Here is a 25060-nt window from a genome sequence, read left to right as displayed (position 1 = left end):
TGCACTCATATGTGACAACTTCTACATGTGGGTTTACTAACATAGCATTTACACAAATATGCACACTGAGATAACATTACTAGGTAGAGTCCATCCACCTTAAACTGAAATGTAATGTACTTAGTTGTGCAGATATCTTTCTAGAAGTACAAAGATTACTGTTAATCTCACTCTCACTCTTCAAGTCACTCTATGAAATGAAAAGGAAGATGCTTGAAAGGAACCACACTGACACACATGCACACAAACACACACAAAGAGATGAACCCTGGATGAGAAGAAGCAGACAGAGAATTCACAAGTTTCTGTCAGTACTTTGTAATGAACATCCCAACACTGAGCAAAAGACATAGAGGTACATGCTTTACAGGTGATCTTTCAATGTAGGATTGTTCAAACATATATACTTTTGCTAAGTTTGATAATACAAAGAAAACAAATTGAAAGTTAAAGAAATGTATACAGATTTCACAGAAACACTTAATTAGAAAGTCCTCCTAACTGCAGGGTGCTTTACACAGCATATGATAAACTAAATGAGGCATGAAAGTGAATCTGAATATAAAATAAAGGTACACAGACTAAATTAGAAATGATTAGAGAAGGACTAACTGATACACTATCAGATACTTTTTTTGTATACTAATGGACCCATACCTGTGTAGAATGTGTGCTTTCAGTTCTGTGCTCTGACAATGTTCCCACCTGTGCTGCTTTCTGCTTAACTGTCGACAGTGAGTCATGCCCACCTTTAGTATATAGGAGTATTATTTCTGGCAAAATGTCTCCTAACTCCTCTGAGCAAAATAAAAATTGTCCCTTCATGAATTTGTGGACTATGCAGCAACAAGAGTTTCACTGGACATGGACAAGCTGAAAATACTTTGCAACCAAACCTTATGGTTGTACTGCATCTGTGTCTCTTCTTGGTGGCAAATAGCAGTGGAATGTTAACTGTCAGACACCCAACAGAGTACATATGCAGGCTGAGCCTTATGTTTATTTTGTTTGATATTTTTAAAGAGTAAATAGGGCATAGTCTAGCAGTTGATTTAAAATGATGAGACACCCCATTACACTATGGTTCCAGCATCCTTGTCTAAACATTCACCATTTTTCTATGAAAATATATGTGTGTACTCATCTATATCTATCCATCTATCCATTGTCTTATCTATCTAGCTATGTTATGTATACATATTACATATATTTTGGTTTGGCATGACTCTGCCTTATGTGTGGCCCATCTCTGACCCTTTCCCTCCCCTAGGTTTTCTGAGCCTGGGAATTTTCCTAATTACACCCATCTTCACACTTGCTTTTTCCTGTTAGCATGGCTTAACACTAGCCCTAAGAGCAATTTGCTCCCTTGAATCTTATTCTCAAAGACTTCCCTGACTCACAGACAGTGCTAAATTCTTATTGCACCTCTGCCCTTAGCAGCAGACTTCTTTTTGAATTATGTTAAGCATCAGTCTCTTCCCCACTCCCATCACAACATTTCACACAAAGTTTAGTTTCACTGTCATCTGTTTCATTATATGTTATATTAATTTAACAAAAATGTAGATACTACATTGTTATTTGACATTATACCTTGCACATTGATCAACAGCTAGATACAAAGAGACTTTGTACTTACTTGGATAATGAGGTAACAGCAGCAATGACTAAATGCATACTATGGATGTGCCACTGTTCCATCACTGCCATTTAATGTGGTCTGTTTAAGTACTATTGCAGTAAAGCCTTTGCTGTAATTTATATGGCTATTTATATGGAAAATAGAAAAGTATAAATGACTTGTTAGTGCTATGTATAAGTTGGATCAAATGAAGCTCTGACATGGGTGAAAGTGCTCATCTCTTGTTTAAATATAATAAACCATGGTATAAACAAGCAATTCCAGCTTGAATCCTGATTTCATATTTTTAATAAGAATGCAAAGTGATGTTTGACATGGATTTTACATAATTAGTTGAGACAACAGTGTATCTTACATAAGAAGTTGAGACAACAGTCTTTTTAGTAATTCATATTCCAACAGCAAGAGCAGCTGTTCTTGTATAACTAGTTTTCCCATTTTTGTTTAAATCCATCCATCCACAACCCCTTTTCCCATTTTTTTGCACATGGTGTCAGGATGTCACTTCAGCAGTGACAATAATCTAGTGCCAAGGATCACACTATGAGTGGCTAGCCTTGACACAATTGTCCTTCCATATGGCACTCTGTCTCGTGCGCGCGCACACACACACGCACACACACACGCACACACACACACACACACACACACACACACACACACACACACACACACACACACACACTTCTATGGCCAATTTAGCTTGTTCAATCCACCTACTGCATGTCTGTGGAATACGGGAGGAAACCAGACCACCCAGAGAACCTCTTGTTGTGAGGCAACAGTGCTAGTGTTATCCGCTATGCTACTGTGCTGTATATTTTTATATATGTGTGTGTGTATGTATACACACACATACACACACACACACACACACACACATGTGTATTTCTATATATATATATATATATATATATATATATATATATATATATATATATATATATATATATATATATATATATATACATATATATATATATATATATATATATATATATATATATATATATATATATATATATATATATATATATATACATGCATTGGCTGACAGTACAAATGACCTACAACCAGCTGAGTGGTCCTCTTCAAGAGAAATCTTGATGAGTAGATGGGAAATAGAAAATTCACCCCAGGGATCACTCCAGTGGCTTTACTTGACAGAGGCACTGGGAACTAAGGTAGGGTGGCACAATGCCTGGGTAATCCTATGGGCTAAGCTTGGAAAGGGCCCAGGGCTGTTAGCCTAGTACACACCTATGAACCTAAAAATTGAGCAACATCACAAATGAGTGACTGCACAATTGTGTAAATCCATTTGATTGAATTCAAGCTTTATATACTGTTGGTATAACTGAGTGTGCAAGAAAATGAATGTTTGTGATAGCTGTGAAAAAAATTATTAGACTGCATTATAACAGGTAGTGTGTATGTGCAAGGGCTTGTGTGTTAGGGTTAGTTAATGGGGATAAATGTAATTTTCTGCTTTTTGGGTTCTGTGCATGCTCTTTGTCCATTTGTCTTGATTAGTGGCACTATGAGAAAAAGGTTTTCTCTTAAAGTAATATGTGGGGTTAGGGTTTGGGTTATGGTTAGCACACATGAGTAAGGTCTTTTTTGGGGAAAAGTACTCTACTTGGCTTACACATGTGTGGTAACCTTAACCATATACCCACCCCTGACTAGAAACACGTCATTACTAAAAATCCTTTCTGTACCAATACCACTATTCAACTGGCGCTTGATGTGGGTTTGGAAGCTGGGAGAGAAGTTGTCAGTGTTTTGAAATTTGTTCATTTTATATGTCAGTCATTTTTGTTGTTGCCACTGATAACCCCCCCCACATATATATATATATATATCTATATATATATATATATATATATATATATATATACATGCATATGTGTGAGTGTCTATGTTTGTGCGTGGGGGGTGATGAGGATATCTGGAGTGTATTATAAAAATTAACTCAAATTATCTTGATATCTTTTACAGTAAGATTATGGAATGAGTTTTATGATGACTGGCGAAACGTGTCATGCAATCAAGTCCCCTAGCCAGGCTCCCTAATACTGTAGTGCAATGTATTGCATTTATCATGCAAAGTAAACCCCATATATTTCATTTATCCATTTTTATTGTGTTTTCAGTTTAATTTACTATTTCTTACTCAATTCAATGTGACTTAGAATATATATTGCTTTGTAAGTCTTTTATTACATTTATTATTTTGATTTTTTATTTACTAAATTTTGTTAACTGGGCAGGTGGACTATAGCAGAGATTTTTTTCAGATATGATCTTTGCCAGTTGGCAAATACAATGCCAAAGATTACTGACTCTTGCAATGCAGTAAGAACAGAAATACAATACCAGAAATTGTTGATTCTTGCATTATAGTAAGAACAAAAATACAATATGTATTGGGCCCTGATATGAGTGCAACTTACAAATTCCCATTCATATAATTCTGTTTTTGCTCATAGCCAAGTAGATATATATATATATATATATATATATATATATATATATATATATATATATATACACAGTATATATGTGTGTGTGTGTGTGTGTGTGTGTGTGTGTGTGTGCGCGCGTGTGGGTACAGCTGATAACAGTAAATGTTTAAAAGAGTGAATGCTTTTTGTTAGAGTTTATAAGAGTAAATGCTCAGAAAAGTGAATGCTTATTTCTCTTGTTTTTCAGCTGGTTGACTTATGTGTGAGATTGCTTTATATGCTAGATTGCATTGTAGTGGGGTCAGGGAATATTCCCTTACCGTCCAATTTTACAATCTTGGAGTTGGTATGTATAATCTTCAGGGAGTGTGGTGGATGCAAGGTGACTTGCAACTGAGCAAAAAATATTTTTTATTTTATGTGCTATTCTGTCAGCTTAGCTTTGCTAAAAAAAAATGCTCTTTTTTTTACTCTTCAAAGCATTTGATATTTCATTTTATATATATATATATATATATATATATATATATATATATATCGTACTTTATTTTTTACAACATTGAATAGCACATGACTGAGACAAAATGGTTGATGCTCTCTAACAGAGAAAATACAAATAAAGCAAACTTCGGGCAGGATTCACAAAGCCTCCATGTAAGAGTTACAATTCTTACACGGAGGCTGCAGTTAAACAGTGTGACGTCAGCATGCCATGCATATTCATGAGGGCATGCTGACTCACACCCAAGGCTAACACGGTCCATGTAAAAAAGTAGGGGGCGTGTCCGTAGGGCGAGCCCTGCAAACGGACATGCCCCAGAAGAGTAACAGTCCTGAAAGTAAACCCCCACGACAGAGTCCGCATAAATGTCAATAAACACAACACAACACATGCCCCCACAGACTATAAACATAAAATGTAAAAATGAACATGTTATATTTTTAAGTTTTAAAGATGTTTGCCCATGTTTGCGCTCATTTGTGCGGGCGTGCCCGTCGCTTAGCCACAGTTAGCAGTCAGTGAAAAAGCATATAAGATCTAAATATGCAAAGTAAGCCAAGAAGCAATAGCGTAGTGGTAGAGACATCGGCTGAAGAGGAGGCAGTCATGGTTTGAGCCCCCACAACATCAATTTTTATTTTTAGTGAAATAAGCACGAAACAATTCCCTGACATATATGTACATATATAAAATTATATTTTATGTAAAATGTAATGAAATGAGCCATGTATTTTGAAAAAATGTGTGATAATAAAAAAAAAAAAAAAAAAAATGTCAGAAGTGCCTATAGCTGAGCTACACTCTAACAAGCTGAGTATATCTGCCCGTAGGTGAGCAGTGGTTTAACAGGTGTAAAATGAGTGCCCGGAGTTGAGCAGCGTGGTAACATGCTGAAACTGTGTGCCCATAGCTGAGCTGAGCGTAATATGCTTGCTGACAGCCAAATGATGCGTAAACCAGCGTAACCTGTTTGTGTGGAGCTGCGCACCGTGCCAACAAGCTAACCGGCGGGCAACGTTGAGCAAGCTGTATCAAAACTGCCTTTGCACAGACACACCTCCTAGCCTGTGTAGAAAGTCATAAAATATATAAAGCAATGGCCAGGCTCAAACTCAGGATACCATGCACCATAGTCAAAGTACTGAACCACTAAGCCATGACAGCTGCCCTTAGAAATGCAGTAATAGCATATATATAGAAATGAATGGAAAGAGAAGTATGTCAAAGCAGGTTTTTTGAAGCTGATACATTTCCAAAATGGCCAATCACAGATAAGTGCGGGAAAAACGGCATATATAAGCCCCATAGGCGGGAATACACAGCATAACTGATTGTGGAACCGATTTGCAGTCAGGATGGCAGGTGTAGGTGAGGGTAGTTGCTTACGAGCACAGAGGTGGGGCATTGAGGAGTCCAAATATATGGTTTGGCTCCTTGTCCACGATCATGAGGCCCAACTCATGCAGGGCCAGGTCCTATGGGGAGCATACAAGGCTGAGGCATGGGACCGGTTGGCACATGATCTCACCAGTGCCACAGGAATACCAAGGACTGGTGAACAGGTCCATCACCACCATGCGGACCTGAAGAGATGGAAGCAGGACCAACTGAACCGTTGGATCCAGGAGGCCCGGCAAATGCCCAACGCCCCACTACTGAGTAAGTTACATGTAATTATTTATGTAGAAAGTTAACCTAGCTGATATTATGGAGATGTGTATTCCAATATTACTTCATTTATATTACAGCTGCAGGTGTCCGTTCCATGAATCGTTGAGCCTATGCTGATAGGCTTGTGCGGTTGCGCCACCAGGCAGGTTAGTAATTCTCTCCCTGTAACTGTTAAAAAATATAAGTATGACAGCTTGCAAAAGAGTGCAGTGTAGTCACCTATTAATATAAAGTGCAAGTAACAGTGTAAGAGAGATTCTGCTAGTACTGTGTGATTACATAAGTGTGATGCAGCCTGTAATCCAAAAATAAAAATGAAACAAGTCTGAAATAAAGATGTTCCACCTGTAATATAATAGTACATAACCTGCAGCAGGCTGAAAATTACAGCTACACAAGCTGAGTAAAACACATGTGTGAAATATATCCCCGTTTAAAGTCTGAAACATGATACAAGTGAGACTGTTGGAAAGGATTGTTTTAACCAAGTAAAACATGTCAATAAAGCCTAGAATTAAGTACCATCCTGAATTGTAAAAATAAAACAAGTGAGAGTGTGAGATAGAGGTATGAATCCAACAATAAAGTTATAATAACTCCTGAATAAAGTATATTGCAGTCAGTACAGAATTAAATGAATGTGACAGGCACAATTAAACAGTGAAATGTGTGGAATCAAGTACTGAAGCTGGAATGTGTGTCCCACAATTTGGATATGTTGCTGTAAGTTTGCAATATGCAGATAGTATGGTTGTATGAAATACCAAACATCCACAGTTGTCTAGAGCCATATAAATCAAATGTAGCAGGATGCTGTAGCTGAACAGAGCCAGATATGAATGTGTATGAATAAAATGAAATGTATATTAATGTAGCAGTAACATTCCTATCACCAACATGCATAAGTTTACACATAGGAAACTGTAGTCAGACCTGTAGTGTGTATATATCTGCAACTAGTAAAAATGTACAGCATATGTATAGGTATTTGAAGTTGTTAATGAAATATTTCTTCACCCTACCCTATAACCACAAATAATCCATTCCACATGAATGGGTATGTGTATTCACAATTAACTCCCCTGGACATTTGTCCTGTTGGTTCATACATATTTGCATGTATGTTGATGCATGTGCCCTGTTCATATATCCAAACCTGATGGCCTGTTGCCATCAATCAACCCTGCATGTTGTTGTATTGTGTATTGTTGTTCAAATTATGCATGTGTTATGCTTGCTGTTCAATGGCTTGAATTTATGAGTGTCTGGTTAATGGGAATACTAATGCATGCTGTTACAACTAATTGTGAATGGTATTGTACGTTACTAACCCAGACTGTCATAAAATAATGCAAAACATAGGACGACAGGGAAGGTGGGTTCCAGCGGACCCACCTCTCCCACCTCAGCTGGCGAGTGAATCTGGCAGTAGTGCCTAGGCCGGACCCTCCTCCAGTGGCCCTGTGTCACCTGTGGGTGGAAGCGCTGCAGGGGATGGGTTTCATCCCCCCTCTGAAAGCATGGCCAGAGGAGAACATCCACTCACCCTCCGTAGTGTCCAGATTGTGGTGCGTATGGAGATCAGGCACGCTGTGCTTGGGCCCCTACGCCAGCTTGAAGCATGGGTGGCACAACTCATGGGTGTGCCTGCTGCCTGTCCTACACAGCCCCCAGCACAGCCACGTCCTGGGCAGTGAAGACACAGTGGCAACTGCCCATGGGTGGGGATCTTAGTTCCACTGTTGCCATCTGTGGGCTCATGGGCTCGAGATATCCAAACATCCATCCCCGTCAATTGTGTATCCCCCCACATGTGTCATACCCCCCCCTGTATGCGTCTTGTTTGTCTTGTCTGTTAACCTCCCCTACCTACCTCCCCAGCTATACCGATTTCCTGTACCTGACATACCACTCTCACCTGAAAAAAAAAAAGGGCACTCTGTACCTACAAAAAAATTACACCCCATACATAGCTGCCCATTTTGCACACATGTCTGCTGGACATGTAAACTGGCAATTACAATTGGCTGTACAACAAATATTGTTGTCCTCACACCTCTCTCAGGGGTGGAAGGTTTCAAATTTCACACCAAATTACAAACATATGCACAGCTGTTGCTGATGAAGAAATGGGCAACTATGGGCCTTTCCTACATCCCTCCTGCAAAACCCGAGCTTGTTTTCCTACTGTCCTACCCTCTTTGTGCCCCCTTTTTCACCACTTTCCTATCTCCCCATTTTCTTTTCTTTAAAAGAAATTAGCGTGGGTGTGCATGAGAGTAAGCACTTTTAAGCAGTAGTAAGCGGGAGTGCGCTTCTGTGCACTTAGCTAAGCGTGTGTGCGCGAAGCTAAGCGGCAGTGCGCATGCGTGACCTCCGCGCAAACCAGCGCTAACCCGCTTACAACTGCTTAAAAGTGCCTTAGTCACTCTGAATGACAAGGCCTGTAGTTTTCACAGCAGAAAAATAAAATGCCTCTGTCAGTCTCGAACCCAGGACCTTGGAAACACTAGTCTGCATGACTTACCACTAAGCCATGACTGCTATACAAGAACATTGTGCTGAAAGAAATATATAATGAAATAGGAATTAATGTAAAGGGAATATAGCATGTCTAGTACACAAAGCATGTCATGTATATTTACTGTCAAATCTAGTGGATTTGTAAAATAGTACTGTGTGAAGAGAAACAGCCATGCTAGTTGGTAGCTAGTAGGTAATAATGTCACAGTAGCATCTGGCAAGCCACACACATACTCAGAGTAGGATAAACATTGCCATAGTTGAATAGTTAAGAGCCCAGACATAGCAACTGTGACTGAGTTACAGGGATGTCCCTGATGTGAAAACAAATGTCAACTGTGCCCCACTGACACCCTGTGAAATGTACTAACAGTAGGCAGAAAGGTGTTACTACACATGCAATGGTAACTATGAATTACTGAAAGTATGCACCACTTGCATGTCACAAATGGTGTAGTAATACATATGCTCGAAATAACCCACAGTCACAACTGCAGAATATCAGAATATTTCATTGGAGTATCCCACTGATATGTACCATTCCATGAGGCTGATAAAATATGCACCTGAGAGTATCTGAGGCCTGCTCAGCAGCATGATCAAATACCCTTGTAAGTGAAAGGCCCATACCATGGCCAGACCACACTGCATGCAGTAACACCCTACCACAACAAACACATAGGGAATTGCTGCCCAAACAGATATAGCAAGCATTACAAGCTGTGAATGTATATGGAAAATAGGAAAGCCATAGAAACACATTACAGGAAAGGCACCTAGCAGGCATACAAGGAGTGAATGTAAAGGGAAAATATTGAAGCCATAGCAACAGATTGCAAGAGCCACTGCTATATACCAGTTACACCACAATTCCCACAGGAAAGCACACACACCCATATGCACAGTATTACTAGTCGTTTGTGTCAGTTTACATACACACGGAGAAGAGGAAACTGGAGGAAGGAATACTCAGCTTACAGTACAACATGCATTGCAGTGTCTACAACACAGCCTGAAATATGAGAGACATACCAACCCTTACACTCACAGAACAGTGTCCACAGCAAACCAGCATGGTCCCCACCCTGATAATCTGAAAGGGCTACGCCTACCTAACATACCTTTTTATAGCACTGTCCTGAAATCACAGTGAGAACTGCAATCACTACACAACAGGCTGCATGCAATTAGTAAATGCTGGCTAACAATTGGTGCAGAGGCCATCACATGGACATGTGCAGATACCTACAAAAGCATCCTGTACTCCCAGTCCACACATGCAATACTTTCTTTGCACCCTCTGGAGGTAGAGACAGAGATAGAGAGAGAGAGAGAAAGAGAAAGAGAAAGAGAAAGAGAAAGAGAAAGAGAAAGAGAAAGAGAAAGAAAGAAATAAAAAAATTACAAAAAAGTAACAACAAAACAAACAAGTTGACAGCAGGCCAACTAACTGAAAGCCTACGCAAACAGCTGCAACAAACACAGGTAATGTAAAGTACTAATATAATAGTCTACATACTGTGAACCCTCCATATGTGTTATTGGACTGTATCTATGTATATGAAGATGTGCATAGGGCCGGGGACATACTGCAACTGTCACTGAAGGCTCTACATACATATGTATATGAAGGTAGCTATGTGCACATAGCAATGTAGGTTGTAGTGCAATGTACAAGTAGGTTGTACAGTAATGGATGTTCATCAGTACGTTACTGTGTGTATACATATGTGGAACTAAAAGGAGTATATATATATATATATATATATATATATATATATATATATATATATATATATATATATATATATATATATATCATGTATACATATGTATATCAAGATATGTATGTATATTTATATATATATATATATATATATATATATATATATATATATATATAATATGCATATATGTATACATAGATAGAGAGGGATGTAGAAATACATAGACATAAATAGTTTCACAGTGTCATAGTTTAGTACTAGGCTATCTGCAGACAGTGTACAGAATAGATTTAGAAAACTGTGCCTCTCTCTCTAGTAGTGACACAGTGAAGACCCCCTTACATAATAGCATTAGTTTACTGTGCCTCTGTCTAGTAGTGACAAAGAGATGACCCCTGGTGTAAACCTATGATCTCCCATCCACTCGTCAAGAATTCACATGAAGAGAGTCAGTGAGGGGCTCTGCCTAACATGAACTGGGATTCTGTTCCAGAGTATGGGAAGCCTCTGAGTTATGAATCTGTCCCTACAGCATGTCCTATTCATATTTGTGCTGAGGTTTAAATCTGTAGCTCTTGTGGTTCTGATGGATTTGGATTTTACGAGGTGGAACATGTCCATCAATTCCTGGTTGGACATGGCCTTGTACGTCAGGCACAGATCACCTCTAAGTAGGCGGTATGCTACGGAATAGAGCTGGAGTTTCTTTAGTCTGGCAGCATATGACATTTGTTGGAGACCCTTGATCCTCTTGGTGAGGTACTTATGGGGTCTCCCTAGCTGTTGCAAGTGCCAAGTGAGGTACATACCAAATGGGGCATAGTACACATTCATGGGCCTGATAAAGGGGGAGTATAGGGGTACAATGACCTCCTTTGATCTGGATGTGAATCCCTTCATGATAAGGTGGGCAAGGTAGGAAGTCTTTCCAACCACTTTGGCAACTTGGGTGTCAAATGAGAGGTCAGTATCGATTTGTGTCCCCAGGTCTCTGATTACTTTGTCTGTACTCAGTGGGTTACTGTCTATGTGATAATATGTGGGTACTTTGTTTTTCCCAAAGGGGATGACTATACATTATTTGGCATTCAGTTTAAGGCCATGACTCCGGCACCAGTTGTCCGTTTCAGTGAGGCCTTTCTGTAGGATGTATGTGTCAGCTGGTGTATCGACTATGGCGCCTAGTATGCAGCCATCTTTGAACTTTGTCAGCCACTACCCTCCCATATTTGCTTCCACATCTGAGAAATAAATACCGAACATGAGGGGTCCCAGGACAGAGCCCTCTGGGACACCACTTGTGACTGGCTCTGAGTCTGACATGGCACCAGCAATTTTGACTTTATGGTTTCTATCCTTTAGCTGGTTTGCAACCCATCTTGTGACATATGGATTTACATTTAAGCTGTTGAGCTTGTCTATGATGCCAGAGTGGGGTATTGTGTCGAAAGCTTTAGCCAAGTCCAGGTAGGCTGTACGGACTGCTGTGCCCTCGTCAATGGCTCTAGTGACTGTTTTGAAAAGGTCAACCAGGTTCAAAAGACAGGATCTGCCCTTTACAAAGCCGAACTGGGTGGGATCAAGTGTCTGTATGTCCCCAATGTCTCTGTGTATGAGTTCCATAATGAGTCTTTCCATAGCTTTGCAGACCAGGCTGGTTAAGCTTATAGGGCGGTAGTTACCAGGGCCTGTAGAGGTGCCTCCTTTGTGGAGTGGGACTACTGTTGCTGTATGCCAGTGTTCAGGTACATATGCTGTAGTAAGGCTATGGTTAAATAGCATTTTATGTGCGGGTTTAGCTCCTCTTGAAGTTCACGTAGCACGCAACCCAGGATACTGTCGGGTCCCATTGATGCTGTGTTTATAGCTTTGCTGAGGGCGGTTCTCAGCTGGACATCTGGAATGACAGGGAGGTTACATTCAGCTGGGATTAGTAATTCCCCTTTTGGGGGTGAGGGAGGGGAGAAATTTGCACTGAACCTGTCTGCCAGAATGTTGGCAATATCTGTCTGTTCAGTGTAGTTTTTGTCACTGTGAACTAACTCTGAACATATCTGAGTGTTTCCGCCCAGGTTTCTAACATAGCTGAAGAAGGCCTTGTGGTTATCTGTAGCGATTTTCCTCTCAAAGTTGGCCTTGCATGTTTGTATGAGAGAACGTAGCTTTCTACTAGTGCTGATCAGAGATGCCTTATCTTTATGGGATTCTGCTCTGTCGTGCAGTAGCTTCCTTCTTTTGTTATACAATTTGTTCATGGCTGGGGTCCACCAGACAGGACGCCTGCCCTTGGTGGAGAGGGTCTTGGTTTTATTTGGGATTGCATGATCCATGCATTCTTGGAGATGTCCGTAGAAAGCATTTGTGAAGGAGTCTGCATTGTGGGATGTGGTTTCCACTGGCCCAGTGGGCTTAAAGGATACCAACTCAGTTTTAAGAAGTGTAAAGTCAGCTTTTGAGAGGTTTCTCACTGTAGTCTTTTGTGTTGTGGGTGGAGGTGGGATATGTATATCCAGGGTGATTAGTTTATGGTCAGATGTGACTAGTGAGGGGTATACTTCCGGTGTGTAGCACATTGTCCCCATGTTTGTGATGATCAGGTCTAGTATATTATCTCCCATTGTGGGAGAGGTGACTAGCTGTTCCATTGCATTTGAAGTTATGAATTCCAGGAACCTTTGGGCTAGGGTGTTTGGGCTAGAATAATGCACCCAGTGTATGTTAGGGTAGTTGAAGTCTCCCAATATGATGGTGTTTGGTGGGACATTCATATCCTCCAATGTCTTCAGGAAGGCTGACTGGGGTTCCTGAGATTGGGAGGGTGGTCTGTAACATGGTACCAGTTGTATAGCAGTTTTGCCTGCGGTTAGTTGCACCTGGATGGTCTCTGATGCTTCATGTGTTGCCACTAACCTGGAGGTGTGGGTGTCCTTGATGAATATGGACACTCCCCCTCCCTTTTTGTTTTGGCCTGAGTTTTGGGGCCAAAAAGCATGATACGAGGTATAGCCTGGTACCGCTGGTGTGCTCTCAGGAGCCTTGAACCAGGTTCCTCTTACTGCACAGACATCAAGAGTGATAGAATATGTACATACAGATATATGTAATACACACATACATATATAGATATATGTAGATACATATACATATACTGACAGATCTGACTGACAACAGATATGTCTGTATATAACTATCTCTCTCTCTCTGTCCCACCCCTCTCTCACTCTCTCTCTCCTTCTGTCTCTCTCTCTCTCCCCACATCTATATGTATATATCTATATTTATATATATATATTATATATATATATATATATATATATATATATATATATACACATATATATATATATATATATATATATATATATATATATATATATATATATATATATATATATATATATATATATATATATATATATATATATATATATATATATATATATATATATATATATATATATACATATATATATATATATATATATATATATATATATATATATATATATATATATATATATATATATATATATATATATATATATATATACTGTGTGAGGCACATGTGTGCAGATGTATTGCAACAGGTGCCTGGTGACAAAGGCATGGAGTGAACACCAGTGTGGATACTGGAGTACCATACCCCATTCCAAAACACTGACACCAGTAACCACCACATATGTGCATGCCTGCCCACCACTGCATGTGTCAGGGGAGAACAGGGGCAACAAGTGTACAATATGCTCCCCATTGATATACACAGTGGCACACTAGTCCTGTAATACCTGTACATGGAATGTGTCAGCAGACATGGTGTGTCAGCTATGGACATGTAGGTCACTGTACCCCTCTACACCCCACAATGTCCTACACGGTATGTACCTCCCATGACAGCTACAGATATGGAGAAGGACACAGACATACGTAAGTAACTGTGTCAATGCAATCAAAGACATTAACTATGCAGAGTGACTGACAAGACCACAGAGCGCACCCAGACTACCTACATAGAGGTTACCACTGCTGGATATACATAATTAGGTCACACCCATGACAGTTGCCCAACAACCATGGTAACACCTCCAACATCCACAACCCAAATTACCTATGTCTGTCATCCTTGTCACCGCAGTATAGAGCACATGGTGGAGGTACAGGTCCCTACCCACAGATATGACATACCCTGGAGTAAACCACACAGAATAAAGAAGCAAGGCTCCCCATGAGTAGATGTCAGACATACCCCTGCTGAATGTTATGCAGATAGGTAATATGCCATATGAGTCACCCTGTGTAACTGTTTGACAGGAGCAGGTACTATCATATCACATGTGTCACAAGGGGCAGGGTAGCATAACAGTATGCTGCTGTAGGCCCAGGGCCAATAGCATACTACCTACCTAAGACACAATGCACATCCATGAACCCATTGCAAACCAAATATGTGAGGTGGAATGAGTGTGCCAGTGACTGGGTGCATGTTATGTACTGGTGTGATTGCTCACCATGACTGTCTGTTTGTCATGGTAGTGTGTGTCCTTGGTGTGAGGCCAGAGACAGATGTGTGAGGTATTGCGATCAACACATACTACATTGCCATATGTTGTGCTGTGTTACCCTGTATGTGACTGTGGTGTAGGTAGGGTTATGGCAAGTAAGAGTAGTGTGCATTACCAGTGAAATATGTAACGTGCATTGCATGCAGTGCATGGGTTGATAATGTTCCCCATACAGTACCTTGATACAAACCCCCAGTGTGAGGTTGTGCATTGGACCTGAACCAGTGTGCTGACTGCTGCAGTATACTAGTCTGTCGTATGGAGCATGCCAGGTACTGTTGCACAGTTGTCGGCTGAGCACTGATATCTGGTCATTTACATGTGTATCCCCCAATAGACAGACAGATGCTATATATGGGGGTTAAGTTATATCACTACAGTCGAGTATTATGTGTGCCATAGTTTGCTGACATATATTGCTGACATATTTTCCTTCTCCTTTTCAGGGCTATGGTTCACCAGCGAAACCCTGTGTACTCCGCTGCGGAGGAGGAAGAGATACACCAGAGCCTGGTGCAGGATTTCACAATACTCTTTTCCCGCACCAGCCAGAACCAGCAGGAGAGGGCTGCACTGTGACAAGACCTGGTCCGTCGGGTAAATGACATAGGCACACATAACCGGTCATATGAGCAGGTACGCCATCATTGCAGTGATTTAATTAGAAATGTCCATCAGCATGCATTGGATATCCACAGGCAGCAGCTTGCCACAGGTGGTGGGGTGGCTAGACATCCCCCCTTACCAGACTGGAGGGACTAGTCCTAAGTGTTGTGGCTCCAGCCCAACAGCAACAGCAGCAGCATACATGCGTAATGATGGAGGCTGAAGCCACCCAGCAGCAGAACACGGAGCGTGCAGGTAACATGCCATGTGTATAGTTGACTGTTCTGTACACTGTTAGTTTATGCATGTGTGAGGTGTGTCCTCGGTTTGTAGCTGTAATCTTGGTAATTATTGTGCAAGAGTGATATTCTCAATATCAGCAGTAGACCTGTGGAAGCTAACTGTTGCACTACTGAACTGTATCATACTCACAGTATCATTGGCACAGTTGTGCCCACTGACAATAAATGTCTCATTTCTGCAGGTCCCTCTGGTGTAACAGCAAGGCAGCCTATCCATGCTGATGAGTGTGTAATAACAATACCTTCAATACTCTTGATACTAATAGTAATAATAGGCTGAAGCAGTAATGCTATGTGTTTGATTGCAGGTGTGTTTGTGTCTGTATGTTGATATCTCATATACTGAGGAGTGTGCATGTGTGCATGTGCCCTGTGTGCATGTGTGCATGTGCCCTTTGTGCATGTGTGCATGTGTGCATGTGTGCGTGTGCATGTGTGCATGTCTGCATGTGTGTATCAGTGGTGACATTGTGTACACATTGTAAACTGTGTTTCCTGTCTTACTCCCACAGGTTCTGGTGCTGCTCTGGTGTTGTGCAGCAGGGAACCTGAATCAGCTGCTGTGGATAGTGATAATGATGATGCCTGTGTAATGGCACAGGGAGGTGTGCCAGGGTCCGTCATTGGTCAGCCAATTGACAGTACACAGCTGTCGACCCCATCAATGTGCACAGTCATCCTGCCAATACATCCTTTGCCACCAACATCCCTAGGTGATGGACAGGATACAGTGGGCATTGACCAGGGTAATGTGGTATCGGTGGCACATGCATCCCCACACAGCAGCTATGGCCAGGGTCCTGACATGGGACCACACAGGCAGACATCCAGGGGTTCTCATGGGAGCATCCGTGGGCGAACTGCCCCTGTCAGATGTGCCCACAGAGGTCTTTCAACCTCAGCTATGTTTCGGGCTGTAATGCAGGCACAGTCACGTATGGAACAGTACACCAGACAGGGTCTGAGGGAGCTGAGAGCATGTCGCACAGCTATGAATGACAGTATGCGTGATGTTGCGGCTGCCATCCGTAACTTCACCGAGGTCATTGACAGACGTTGGGGGGACACATTAGATCTGTTCCACAACTACATGTCCATGAGCCAGGGCAATGGTGGACGGTTGAGGCATTGACGTGGCTGTATGCCAGCAACAGCAGCAGCTGGCAGCCGTCGCGGACGACAACAGGCCTGCGGCCGCTCCCATAGTGCCAGCAGTACCCCAGCAATGCTGGGTCTGTGCTGTCATCAGACCGCCCGAGGAGACCACGTGCACGTGGCTCTGGACAGTCCCAACAGGGACCTGTCTCCAGTCACCAACCACCTGCTTCTGATGACAGTACCCAGTCTGGCTTAGTACCTGATATGGTCCGTAGCACCCCTACCAGGCACAGGTACCATGTCCGTGACCAGAGACAGTGATCTGTATGACCTGGCAGGTACAGTCTGTGGCTGTCCACAAATACCTGTATATGGCAGCCATGAGGTGGGACTGTGTGCATGCATACACACATGCAAATTGATAACACCTAGGGCTACCACATACACGCACACACTGCATCAACATTGCCCCCCCATCTTGTACTGCTGTCCCTCACCAACACACACACACAGACATGTCAATTGGTTGTATCAGTGGCAGACTCAGGCATACCAAGTACACACCCTGTGCATATGATGAAACTGTGCCACCTACTGCAATCTGTAACATTGGTGCAGGAACAGGTTAACATGGTGCTAATGCACAGGGTGACTACATAGAAGTGTAGTAATAGTATAATGTTGACAACAGTACAGTGTAATGATATCATTGTGGGTATATCCCAGCATGCCTGATGCAGTTACAGTATGTATGTCATTGTATTGTTTTGTACACCCATAGTAATTACCATAGTGTACTGTCTGCACATCTTTGCATACTGGTGGTGAGGCTGTCAAGAGATGGCCACCTACATAGGTAGCACAGGGGATACGAAAATGTACATATTGATACTCAATGATGGTCATGTCAACTGCAAGTTGCATGCTGTCCACACTCAACTCTGCAATGAGGATGTTTGAGGATGTTGATATCTGTGCAGTAATACACAACAGATTCAAGACTCACAAGAGCACACTAGCACTACAAGGTCACACCTCATACCATGCATGACAGCCCCAAAACACAGAACTAACTATGGCAGGAGGGAGAGTCTCTATACATGTCAAGGATACTGTGGTGCCAGGACAGGTAGCATACATCCTACTAAGTCTGGAACTGCTGAGTGAGGGCTCAGTGTCTGTTATTCGAAATGTGCATCATTACAGGTATGAGCACTTGGGTTTCAGGCCAGTTATTCTACATTACGAAGGTACATGGTCTGTACACTTGTGGAGGGTGGGGCTGGACCCAGCCCATCTGACCTGTGAATGTCTGGGTACAGGCTTATAGTGCCTGCATATATGCACTGTTACCTACTGGAGGTCGTACACCTTGTTTGTTGTAGCATAGTCTACATACAGGCCTGCTGACTGTATCTTTGTTTGTATGCATGTTTGCTTATTATGTCCCTGAAACACTGATTCCACCTGCAATGCAGATTTACAGCGCCTCTGTGGATCCCTAGTGACATCTGCATTGCTTACTGTACTGATGTCCATGTCTCACTTGACAGAACGTCACTGTTTGTCCTGTTTGCATGTAGGTTGCCTGTAACACATTGCATATGACTTACCTCGCATTTGCTCAAGACAGCATTTATATATGCCAGCACTAACAAATCAGGGGCACTACACCCTCACATACTCACCTTGAGTACCTTGTTCCCCATTGGCCCTATGTGTCGTTAATTAGTATGGGATTCACAATGCTATGGTAGCATGTGCAAAGGTCACCTGTCAATCTACTCTCTGGTCCAGTTGGTGAATCTGTGAGTCATGTGGCAATGTTACAGCTGCCTCATGTACACAGACAACCCTCTCCCCTTCCCATACACTTACAACACATGTGAGAGATGCAACCACATAGCCAAACTGGGGGCTAAGCTCTCTTAACTCAGTACTGGCATACCCTGTCAGGTGGAGTGGGATGCTACAGTGAATACAGTACCAGTCTCACATAGACCTGACACGACCACAATCCAAACACAGAAACACACAGGTACATTATTGGACTCTCAGAATAGCATCCTGCCCGAGCAGCTGACACCTGCAAAGCAGACACACAAGCAAACGTTACGCCAGAGCAGAGCATATGCAACACATAGCTCACAAAGCCTTTGTGCCAAACAGTCACAGCCCATACGGCTTGACAACACACCTGCTGCAGTTGTAATAGGTACCTCTATCGTCAGGTACACTGAGGTCCTGCTCACCAGGCTGAACAAGGTGAAGGTCACGCTGAGATGCCCGTCGGGCACTATGATCCACCACATAACCCAAGCATACAGGTCACTCCAAGGCATGTACAAATATGACTCAGTCATTGTCTGTGCCAGTATGTATGACCTGTGACGCACCTCCCTGGACTACATGTTAGGGGACATAGAGGGGCTATCTGAGCTTGTGGCACAGGCTGGTATGACCCTGACCTTGAGTAGCATCTTACCCTCACCAAGAATGCTGCCACAATATGTAGACAGGATAATCAGTTTTTACAATTACCGTATGTTTCGGTGACATTCAAAGGGGATCCAATGCCTGTCAGTGTGGGATTACATGCTGGAAAAGCCACGTTGCTTTGCTAGGGACAGCTTGCACCTGTCACCCATGGGCTGTTGTATATTGGCAGAGGCTCTTGCTACACACATAGTGCCTTTGTATGCAAGGCTAACATTACATAGCCACCTACACTGGTATCACATGGGATAGGACACTAATAGTAATGCTACTCAACACCAGCAGTGTAAACCTCAAGATGCATGCAGTGGAAACTGTCCTTAGCATGGGGAACAGCAATATCTGTGCAGTAACAGACTCCTGGTACAAGGCTCCCAGGTGCACCCCATCACTGCCATGTCATACCTCATACCATGCTTGTCGTCCCCTACACATGCACCAAACCAGAACAGGGGGGATGTATTCAAAGGCACCTCAGATACACACACCCCCAGGTTGGTGGCACAACACAAAGCATCAGAGCCTATCCATGTGCAACTAACAGTGGGTTAGACTGCCTTCAGGTTCATAGCCTGGAACACACCACCCTCCCATACCCAGGAAACCCACTTGGCCTTCCTGACAACACTGGGAATATGACGGTCTCTACAAACACCATTATATGGGTGGACTGCAACTACCCAAAAATAGAGTGTGAGCATTACTCTAGCTCCAAGACCCTAGCTGAAAGGTTCCTAGCATTCATTCCCTGCATTGCTATGGAACAACTTGTTACCACTCCCACAAGAGGTGAAAACATGCTGCACCTGTTCATCACCAACATGTGGACTATATGCTCCAGACCATGTATCCCTTGCTGGTAGGATGACACCATCTACAACTCACACTGTATATTCACATACCACATGCAGCCCCTGCACAGAACACCACAGTCATACATTCTATGTATTCACATGAGGCAGGCTTCAGACATGGGAACTATTGAAGGTCACAGGTACATATGTGTATGTGGCACACACATACATCATGTGTGCATTGACATTACTGATATAATGTATGTTGTGCAATATTGGGAACAACACCCCACACACATGGACAAACTGTGTGACAAAAACACACATGGTATTTGTAGGATACAATCCCCTACCTAACTATGTTATGACATGTGTGAGAGACGCAGTAGCAGAGTGCACTATTTGCATTACTGGGAGGATTGCTTTCTCCTGCTGTACTTATCGGGTGCTGACATCATCAGTGTTTAGACAGTGGAATATGCAGCATGTGTTGTGTTGTACTAGGTGCCAAAAGGGACATTTCTCTTACACATAAATTGCACACACACTACTCCCCCCCACACAGTCACACACACACTGAGCACTTGCAGGATTCAACCCCCTACCTAACTATGTTATGACACTTGTGAGAGACGTAGTAGCAGAGCACGCTATTTGCATTACTGAAAGGCTTGCTTTCTCCTGCTGTACTTGTAGGGTGCTGACATCATCAGTGTTTAGATAGTGGAATATGCAGCATGTGTTGTGTTGTACTAGTTGCCAAAAGGGACATTTCTCTTACACATGGAATTGCACACACACAACTCCCCCCCCCACAGTCACACATACACACACTGAGCACTTGTAGGATTCAAACCCCTACCTAACTATATTATGACACTTGTGGGAAACACAGTAGCTGAGCACGCTATTCAAATTACTGGGTATCATTTGTGCTCCTGACATATGTATAGTGTGCTGACATCATTATGTATGAAGAGGTATGTACATCTGTTACTATCCATCAGTACGGGGGAGAGCATATCTATGCATTAACTTTGCACAGGCACAGTGGCCTACTGTACTGTGGAGGCAGACGCCAAATACACTGTGGATAGCCTTCTGTATTCCCTAGGGACAACAGCCTAGTATTGCACTCTATGGCCATATGTTTACCTGTCAGATGCAAGTATCTGTTGCTCATATACTGTTTGTGGGTCTTTATTGCCATAGCTTTCCCTATCTCTATGAACAACTTGTGTACTGTGGCAGATGTTTGCATATGAGTGGGATCCAGTACTTTACTTATGTCTCTGTTGTAATTTCACTGTGTGCACTGGGCAGATTTCTGTATTGTGGGAGGTTCCTGTGTTAACACATACAAATGCCAGATATGTGTGTGCAACTGCTGAACTGTGACATGGCCTAAGCGTGTGAGCATGCCCAGTTCACAGTTTCTATGGCTTCTTGAGTGACACGTCTCATTTATCTAAGTGTGCAAGCATGCCCAGTGTGAACTTTCCTTATGTTGGGATCTGTGGTCCACCACATTTGTGTTTGTGTGTGGACTTCATCTATATTTCACATGTACAGTTGAGTGTTGGACGTCAGGTTGTGTTCTTACTGCCCAACTGCTTTGTGTCTGAACCTAACAGGCATTATGCTGTGCCTGCAGGGTTGCCATGGGATAGTTTGCATGCAGTTGTCAACATCCTTTCCTACTGACCAAACAGTGTATTGTCGTATAGTGTACTGGTTCAGTACTTTCACTGTGGTGGACAGTATCACTGGTTTCAGTCCTATCACTGCTTGTAATATTTATAGTGAGCACACCAGACTGGTTGAGGGCCAGTTGTGCAGATATGACCATGTTGCATTTTGTTCAGATATGGACAGCATAGTACATGATTGTCCGACATTGTTAATGTATTCCACAACTTGTGTGGACAGTGACAAACAATGACCATGTGCCCTAGGCCATTTGTAATGCTAGTCAGAGAGTGCTTGTCCTTCAACACACATTTACTGGTGTTTGCCATGACATATGTCAAGGTTAGTGTGCTGTGCCTCTGTCTACCCGTGACATAAAGGTGATATCCAGGGTACACCTACCATCTCCCATCCAGTCATCATGATTCCTCTGGATGACAGTCAATGAGGGACTCCCTGGATAACCTGTACTGGGAGTTTAGTCATGAGTGGAGTGAGCTTCTGGGTTATGGACCAATCGGTACAGCATGTCCTGTTTATGTCTGTGCAGGGGGTTCAGGCCTGTCATCTGCATAGGTCACCAGCATTCAGATTTTACATGGAGCCAAATGTCCATTGATACCAGCTTGGTCATGGCTTTATACATCAGGCACAGATCACCTCCAGCCAGGTGGTATGGCACTGTGTGGAGCTGCAGTTTGTTTAATCAGGTAACACATGGCATCTGTTACAGCTCTGTGATCCACCTGGTGGGGTATTTGTGGGGTCTTTCCAGTTGATGCAGGTGTCTGCTAAGGTACATCCCTCAAGGGCCATTGTACACAATTGTGAGGCTTCTGATGGATGACTGGAGAGGCACATTGACCTACCCTGACCTGGTTGTGCTTACCTTCATGATTAGGTGGGTATATGGTATGTTTCTGTAACCACTACAGACACATGGTTGTCACATGCAGGATTTCTATCACCTTGTGTCCCCAGGTCTCTTATTGCTCCTGATGTACTTAATGGGTTAACACCTATGTGGTAATTTCTGGCCATGTACTGTGTTTCCACAGGGGATGACTATACACTATTCTGCATTTAGCTTGTTGACATGGCTGTGGCACCACTTGTCTGTTTCTATGTGTGCCTTTTGTAGGATGCTTGTGTCAGCTGGAGGGTCCGATATGGTGGGCAGTTTGTAGTCTTCTGCGAACCTGTTCAGACAGAGTCCTTCCATGTTGGCCTGTACCTATGTGACATATATAGCATACAAGAGAGGTCCCAGAACCATGCCTTATGGGATGCCAGTTGTACCTGGTTTGCAGTCTGACATGGCTGCAGCATGTCTGACCAGGTCAGTTCTGTCCTTGAGCTGGTTTGCAACCCATCTACTTGGATAGGGGTTTATAGTTAGGCTGGTGAGCTTATCTGTACTGACCAACTAGGGTATTGTATGGAAGGGTTTAGCAAGGTCCAGATAGGCTGTGTGAACCACATTCCCCACATCAATGGCCTTGGTGCGCATTTCACATGAGTCAGACATGTTTAAGGGGCAGGATCTGCCCTATGAAAGCCACACTGGGTAGGGTCCAAAGTCTGTAGGTACCCAATCTCGTTATTCCTGGGATCCATGATCATCCTCACCATTACTTTGCCAACCTAGATAGACAGGGTTGAGGGGTGATAGTTTACAGTATCCATTCAGGCACCACCTTTGTGGTGAGGGACCACTGTTGCTGTACACTGCTCTTTGGGTACATATCCTGTGGTAAGACTGATAGTGCACAGTAGTGCTATTTGGTGTTCCATTCTTCTTACAGTACTTGTTGGACACAACCCAGGACACCATCTGGTACCATTGATGCTGTGTGGTGTGCTTTGTAGATGCTGGCTGTTACCTCAGCATCTGCAATGTCAGGGGGCCAGCACTCTGCTGGGATAGATATTTGGCAGTATGGTGCTGGTGGGGAGTTTGCAAAGAATCTGTTAGGTTGGATGTTGGCAATGTGTGTGGGTTTGGTGTATTGTTTGTGATATTTGAGTACTGCAGAGCATATCTGTGGATTATCACCATGGTTCCTACCATCAGTTAGGACAGCTGTGTGATAATCTTTTGTGTCCTGCACAATTTGTATCATCATAGGTTCATAGGTCATACTAGGCTATCTGCCCTGGCCATGTTTGAGCATGGACAGACTGTGTGTGAGTTTTGACACCCCTTGCAATGTGCATATTATGCCCATTTAGGGTTTACTTTACTAGATGTGACACAGGGATGGCCCTCAGTGTACATCTACTATCTCCCATGCACTTCACCAGATTTCTCTTGTTGAGTATGAGTGTGGAGCTCAGCCTATCATGGACTGGGATTCTGTTCCAGAGTGTAAGCAGCCTCTGGGTTATGGATCTGTCCCTCCAGCACATCCTATTTATCTATGTGTGGAGGTTCAGATATCTCACTGTGGTGTCTCTGCTGGATTTGGGGTTTCTGCAGTGGAGCATGTCCATTCATTCTGGATTGGACATGGCCTTGTACATCAGGCATACATCACCTCTGACTGGGCAGTATGCTTGTGAATTGGGCTGTAGCCAGGCAGCAGATGATGAATGTTTGGACCCTTTATCCTCTTGGTGAGGTACATTTGGGGTCTTTCTAACTGCTGCAGGTGTAAGGTAAGGTACATCCGAACTGGGGCATTGTTGTCACATATGGGCCTGATAAGGGAAGAGTATGGGGGCACAGTGACCTCTCTTGATCTACATGTGCATCCTTTCATATTAAGGTGGGCAATATAGCAAGTCTTCCTGGCCACCTTGGCAATGTGACTGTCACATGACGGGTTACCATCCACTTGTGTCCCTAGGTCCCTGATTACTTCTTCCATACATAATGGATTGCCACCTATGTCATACTTTGTGTGTGCCTTGTTTGGTATTTGTTGAGACATTCATACTCTGCAGTGTGTTCAGAAAGGCTGGCTGGGGTTCCTGAGTT

Source organism: Protopterus annectens, chromosome 2.part1 (assembly GCF_019279795.1).
Source record: "Protopterus annectens isolate FY-2018-M chromosome 2.part1, PAN1.0, whole genome shotgun sequence".
Classification (NCBI taxonomy): Eukaryota; Metazoa; Chordata; order Ceratodontiformes; family Protopteridae; genus Protopterus; species Protopterus annectens.
The sequence above is the reverse complement of the archived record's forward strand: the minus strand, read 5'-3'. Positions refer to the sequence as shown.